Source organism: Meleagris gallopavo, chromosome 6 (genome assembly GCF_000146605.3).
Source record: "Meleagris gallopavo isolate NT-WF06-2002-E0010 breed Aviagen turkey brand Nicholas breeding stock chromosome 6, Turkey_5.1, whole genome shotgun sequence".
In the NCBI taxonomy this organism is placed as follows: domain Eukaryota; kingdom Metazoa; phylum Chordata; class Aves; order Galliformes; family Phasianidae; genus Meleagris; species Meleagris gallopavo.
Window position 1 is genome coordinate 29,234,550 of NC_015016.2, and position 7,364 is coordinate 29,241,913.

The window sequence follows — 7,364 nt, forward strand, 5'->3', positions numbered from 1 at the left end:
AGTTTTCCAGAAATTAATTAAAACTTATTTTTTTTCCCCTTTCCGTTTGAAGTGTAATGTACGGGAGTAGATAGATGTTCGCGCTGTTTCTTGAAAACCTGTGGGATCCACTTTCAATAAAGCTACAATCTATTAGCATTCTGTATGCATCTGCAGCATAAATTTCATTTGAATTTCAAATTTAATAAACCAGGAGGTTTTTAATCATCCCTGGTTTTATTTGTTTGATATTAACATGCTTATTGACCGGGTCTGTTGACCAGTTTGATCATTACAGGACAGCAAAAAGTTAATTAAAACGACCACAGCTCCTTAATCATATCATCTGTCTCATCCGTGTCGCTCCCTTTATTACAGCCTATGATGGATAGTCTCCCAGATTAATTTCTCTGTTTCTTCGATTTGGACAACAGCTTTTGGGACCTAATTTACATCCCGGGAACAACTTGCCCAAGTCTACCGAACATCTTGTGCCTACAATATCCATTAGCAAGTGCCGAACTTGAGCCGCGCCGACAGCCTTCGCGAACCCCTCGGGGTTGGGCTATGGGGGGGTTCCTCGGAGAAACCCCCCGGCACTCCGCTCGCAGGGAGATGGATGGAGCCTCTTCCAGGGTCTGGTCCGCCAGCAAACAGCTTTGCGGGGTGGTGAGAGGTTTCTCTTTGAGGAAGGAGAGGTCTCGCTGCCTATTTGCAAAGGCAGAGCTGGAAGGATTGAAGTGCCCGCTGCCCACGCCGGATGGTGAATGTCACTATTAGGAGGCAGCACGGCATGTCCCGCGCGTGGTTACGCTTACACCACCAGGTCGCCGCGTTTCGCCTCGGCCGGCACACGGCTCCTGGCCCCGCTCCCGTGGGCTGCAGGGGGGAGCTCCTTCCCCGCGTTGCCCGGGCCGTGCTGCCCCGGGATCCGGGCCCCGCGGTGCCCCTGCACCTGGCATTGTCACCTGCGGCATTCCCTGACCGAGGGGTGACAGCGAACCCCTAGCCGGGCTGGGATGGGGATTACCACGTCAATGAAACCAAACGGCCGGAGAGGAGCGTGCGGTGCCGAGCGGGCAGTGATGGTGGTTAACGCCGTTATTAACCATCGCTCACACCGCTGCGGTTCACCTGCGACCTTCCCCGTTGTCCGGCTGCGTTGTTTCGTCGGACTTGCAGCTGGCAAACGGCACCAGCGGACCCCTTGTGTGCGCGGGTGCTGCGTTCATCGCAGCGCGGGGTTCCGAAGTTAATTCATCCATCGTTGCAAAAGTGCGTTCAGGTACTGCAACCCCCGTCCCAGCGCCGGGCGGCCTGGCTGCTCCTCGGGCTACGGGCAAGGAGAGACGGGGCGCTTTGTGGGGGGCTTGGGAGGGGAACACACGACAATCCCGCAATGTCCCCGTCACTCGATAGGCGAAAGCTCCGTGCACAAGTGTGCGTGCCTGGGGAGGAAAAGGCATCCTCCATCCGCATCTCCCCCTTCCTCTCCCTTTTTCCTCCCGTCCCACTTCGCCCCCCCAGTATTTTATCTCCGTGCCCGGCGCTTCCCGGGAGCTCCCATCAGTACCGGAGCAGCGGAGGGGACAGCGAGCACCGGGCGCTGCCACCCGCGGACACTGCGCGCAGCCCCGCGCCCCGCTCCTGCTCCCAATAGATTTGTTTAAGGCGCGTTCTGCTTTTCTTATTATCCATCACTTTCTCCCAGGCGCCACTTACAGTTAAAAACTACTAAATTCTTCTCTTCGGTGGTATTGATTTCTTTTCATTCTGCTCCTTTAGGAGAGGAGGTAATGCTTCCAGATTACCCCGCGTCTCCTCCAGACGGTTGACAATTGCAATCGCAGTTTCGGGAAGATAAATGTTACTTTGGGAATTGTGTTTAATTACAAATAATCTGGGAGCCGCTCCGTGTCCGATGGTTTAACCACACATGTGCTCAAATCATTGTACGAGCAGTACAGGCGGGTGGCGATGTACAGCGACCGACTGAGAGATCCGAGTGCAGGGCAGGGGCTCCCACTGGGTGCATGAAGCAGGGTCGCGCCCCAAAATGCTGTTGCTCGTGTAAAGGTGTACATAATTGTGCATACAAATGCTCGTTCCCGTGTGCATGTGCACGCGTATGTGTGGGTGTGCTTGGACACTTGCAAATACACGGTCTGCGAAAAATCAGTCTGCAGATAACACAGGAGAAAAGGAATGCTTTCTACAAATGTATGTATGTATTGATTTCTATATTCTACCAACTACCAACAAAAAAGTGGCAATTTAGAAAAAAAAATAATAATATATCAAAGCCACGCGTCTTTTCTTGCAGCCGTTTGCGAAGTGCGAGAAGCCCCGCTGCTCCGAGCGAGCCGTACCTGCGGGTGAGCAGCAACATCTGTCCGCGGCGATCGCGCACTGAGAGCGCATCGCAACCTCCTCTCGTGCGGAGCTCCCGCGATTTGACTCGAGAGACCCTAATATTGATATATTTACTGCTCCTCTTACAATGTACCCGCCACCTTTCCCTGTCGCTATTTGCAGAGCAATTAGGTGGCCCCTCGCTCCCCCACCTCGGCAGCTGATTAGCGGGGCTGGGGGCGGGAGGGGTGGCAGGAGGGCAGCGGGAAGGGGACAAGGTGGCGAGCAGGTTATTCCCTTCACCTGACCTGGCTGTAGGAGCGAGATGAGCAGCACTGAACAGATGTCCCCATTTAAGCCATTCTTTTCCCACATGCCCGCTGGATGCTACCACGGCGCAGGAAGCTTGCTGCAGACCTGGCCCATTCCCGGCCATTATGGCCAAGTTATTCTGGACCAGTGAGCACGAACAAAATGGGCTTCAGATCGCGTGCTTTAGAATAATTCGACTCCGCGCCCCGGCAAAGCCCCCTCCCTCTATTTTTTTAAGTCTTGGGTGGGGGGGGGCGGACAGGGACGCGTTTCGGCTCCGATCGCAGGAGAAGAACTTCTCAAAAGATCGTTAGCTCCTTCCTCCCCCGCTCTCTTCGGCAAATATGGTATAATTTACAGAGCAACTTAATAATCCGAGGGGCACCGCAGAAGCCCTTTGCGTTGTAAACCGCTTCTAATTACCTGCCAGAGCAATTAGCTGACTATCACGAAGAAATTAGATCGCTCAATGTAGCATAAATAATGCGAATAATTTTGTAAGGAGAATGGAAAGCGAGACCTGGTGTTTCTTTATAAGGAAATAACACCTCGTACTGTACGAACCCTACATGAACACATATTAATGTCTAGGCATGCACGGAAATGAATCCGAACATGAACCCTCTGGCTTAGATTCAGCACTTTCTTCATTTACATATGCGGGGTGAAAGTCGGCTTCCAGGCGTTTAGATACAGCGCTCTTCCAGATCACAGTAATTAACACATAGCGACTTCAATAGGAAAACCTGTTTTCCAGATGATTTTTACAATGCGGCTTTATGTCTCATTTGGCAGTTTAAATAGCTGGAGTTGTTTTCTGGCTGCTTCTCCACTATCATCTGTTGAGCATATTTTGCCTAGAATACTGACCAAAACTTACAGGCAGATTTCTTTATCAGATGACTGGGGGATGCTGCGTATGCAGCGTATGATTTCGGGAGTATTCTCTTTTTCTACGGGTTAGTTTTTCGAGAAGATTATACGGAAATGCCCTTTAAAATATGCTATGCTATATATACATATATCTTGCTGTATTTCGCCTTTGCACGAATAGCTGAATATATTCTTTTAAAAGGAAAATGTTATTTTCCAAACTCAAATTCACAGGTAACAGACACACTGCAGAAATACAGGTTTGTAAGCGCTTAAGAACTCGGCTATTAAATCATGGACTTTGCGAGGCATTTCTGCACGCTGCTAGATGTACAGCTGTGGGATTCGGGAAGGAGGCTGTGCCCACGAACTGTGTGCAATGGAAGTGCCCTTACAGCCGAGCTTGGCTCAAAGGAACAGAGTTTGCTCCTGTTGGACAGAAAGGTGCCAGGTCGCAGCGGAGCTGAGCGCAGCCTAAACTGCGGTTCGGAGGCACTGTGGGATTCTGCATAACTCGTTAAGAGTGCTCGGGGTTACGGATAAACAAAATTAACTAGGCTGGTCTGTGATAAACAGAAGCAGCAGCACTTACAATGATTCTTTTTCAGGCATCTTGGAAGGAGGAAAAGAATCAGTGTGCGATCAAATCTGCCACAGCTTTTTAGTGCTTCCTTTTCTCCTGTTCCTACACTAGCAGAGCAGCTATGGAAGCAGGAATGTCCCGTCCAGCACCCCGTCCCCAGGCTGTCCCCTCAGAAGTCGCACCGATAGCTGAATTCTGAGCTTCCCCGGGGCTGAACGGGACTGCTCAACTGCTCCACAGCCTCCGCGTAGCTGGCGGAATTGTACTGCATGTTTAACGATTCCTGCTCATCGGCTAATTAGAGACGGCTTTGAAGCTCCATTACCGGCAGCAAAATTATTGCGGTCAGTTTAGGCCAAATTCTGCAGTCCTTAATGGAGCGAAACTCCCATTGAAGTCAATGGGATAGAAGTCAATGGGCGTTGTGCTCTATTAAGGAACAGAGAATGTGCTCCTTTGTGAGATCGAGATTAAAAATCGCTATCGATAAGAGGTCCGTTTAGGACGGTCACGCTCTGCGGGCGGGATCTGATGGGCGAGCTGAGAAGGGCCCGATCGCGGTTGAGCCCCGGGACCCCCCGGCAGGATGGGTGCGGAGGACATCAGTCCTCTGGCAGGACGGGACAAAAGGGCTTCAAGGGGGGTCCTCCAAAGGAACCTCCTGCCCCTGGGCATTGGGGCGAGAGGCTTTGGGTTCGTTCCGCGGCGACGGTGCCGGTCCTGGAGCGATGCCCTCTCACCCCCACGGGGTCGTTCCCAAACCCGGCGCTGGGTACCGGCACTGCGAGCACACCGTGACCGAGCCCTGCGAAGCCCACGTACACGGACGTCGTTTGGAAAGCAATACAGGGTCTGGGAAGTCTCGTTTCGAACTGTGACCACCCACTGCTATCAACGTGATTTGACAGTCAAATTAGGAGCGGGTTTAAGTTGCTGCTTTTGACTGACTCTTGGACTCTGAAACGACTTTTGATTGAGCATTATACAGTATTTCCTTATTATAGGCGCGAAATAGCACCGAAAATGCAAGAGGAAGAGCCTGTTTCACGGGACTGAAGAAAATGTTGAGGTTGTTTAAATAGTACTATAGCTCAATATTCTCCTTCTTGGGAGGCGGGGGGCAGGGCAGAGGTGGGAAAGAGAAACACAGCGATCCTCCTTTCTTCTTTTCCTGCCTTGGTGGAAAGCAGAAAGCTTCAGGAAAACTTCACAGCCTTTTTCCCCGAGAGCGGAGGGGCACACACAGCTGATCCTCTAGGAAGCTGCACACAATTAAGACTCATTTTCTTTCTGCTGGAACAATTAATTGTACAAATGAAAGGTCAGGCATGTGCTTTGCCTATGTTTATCAACCACAATAATGAGCCCCTTCTATTTTTGTCTCTTGCTGCATTATATTGCAGTAAACTGTTACTACAGTTCTGTCTCTTTCAGTAATCGTCTTCAAAGGTGATTCTGCAAAGCTGAGCACTGTGTATCCATTTTCAATGGATGAGATGAGGGATGTGAAGACCCCCACACCCACAGAGCAGCACGGCAGAGGCACAGGCTTTTGCCTGAAGTCCCTCCTGGTGCCCTGGCTACTGTGGCTGAGCCTGGCAGGCCCCACTCTGTCCTGGCAGCTCTTTGTCCCTTGTGGTCTTTGTCACTTTGTGCAGTGTTGGATGGACCCTATCCCTATTCCTAAGGCTCCAGACCACCTGAGCACTTTCTCCCTATTGTAAATGCAGTACCACCAAAGAGAAAGACTGGCAGCACCTCTCTCCCCATTGCAGGTTTTTCTCTCCATCACAGGAGACCTCTGCTCAAGAGCAAACCATGAATTCAACCAAGTCCCAGACACATTTTAACCAAAGGACACACATTTTCCATGTCAGGTCCATGATGCAGAGTGAGTTTAGCAGACCACAATTTGCTCCTTTGGAACAGAAGTCTGGTGTTCAATATTTTCAGTTTTACTCCTTTCCTTGTTACACAGAGAATGGGCACATTTTCACCAGGGCTTGCCTCAGTGGGAACACAGCTGGTATTGATAAAGAACTTTGCTCCCATCCTGTTTGCTACTCTGCATGCAGCTTTCTGGGATATTTACCTATGTGTGATATTCTCCCTAACAAAAATCTGCTCACTGCTGACAGTTTCAGTAGATGTGTTTTTCACTAGTTTGTCCTTGCTGAACAGAAACATCTCTACACTCCTTAGACATGTGAGCTGAAGGACCAGAATAACTCTATGCAGACCTAGAAGAAAATTTCAGGAGCTCTGCAGAACGCAGGAGAAGATTCTTATTTCTTTTGTTAAGCTGTGTAATACATCATGACTGAGTCCATTACATTTATTTTAAGTCATGTTGGCCTGAGATGCTCAGAAGATGTCTCAGAGGAATTGATCTCCACGAAACCCCTAGACGTGGGTCTGTTTCTCTCTCCTTGGATAGAAATCACTCAATCTGCCCTGTTTCCTGGAACATCCAAACATACAGTGCTTTCTTGCACCTGGCAACTGTGAGCAGACCAGTGCTATCCAATCCAGTACGAAGCTCCAAATGATGTCAGCTAGCCTTTGAATCCAGCATTTCTACCATGACTAAGTGGAAAAAAAACAACACTGGCCCAGAAGTGGAGGGCAAGAAAGCTCTGGTGGACCAAGGATGCAATGGGGCCCTTGGGAACAATCCAGTGGTTGACTTCACACTGAACACACCAACTGACATTGAGATCTGTCAGATCCAGAGCACTTCGGCCTGCATGAGGAGAGGCCAGCCCTACTGCTCAAGGTGTGTTTCGCTAATTGTACAACAATGCTCTGCACTGGAGCCATGGGATGAAAGGCCATAGTGACCCTCACTTGGCTGGCAGTAGAACTTGCCACTGCTCTGACAGGCCACTCACTGTTGTGCTGGTGGAATGCTGTTCTTCAAGCACAGAGCAAAGGCTCGGTCTGAGTTTACTGGATTTGCCTGTCTTGGAGAAGAAAAACGCGACAGAATAAGCGCAGGCCTTTTCCACAGTGGGACAGAGTTCTTCAAGCATCCTGACACTTGCCGGCATCCCACCCGAGTCAGGCAGCCTGCCTGTATCCTCTGCCCGGCCTCACACCCTCCCACCCGCGCACAGACCTGGTCCCTTCGCAACACCGCCACGCGGGGCGAACATCGGCACAACTCCACGCTCTGCCCCCCAAAGCTCACTCACACGCCATCACTTCCCAAACCCCAGCCGCGACCCTCCCTCTCAATCACCTCCGCCCCCCGCGCTGACAGCCG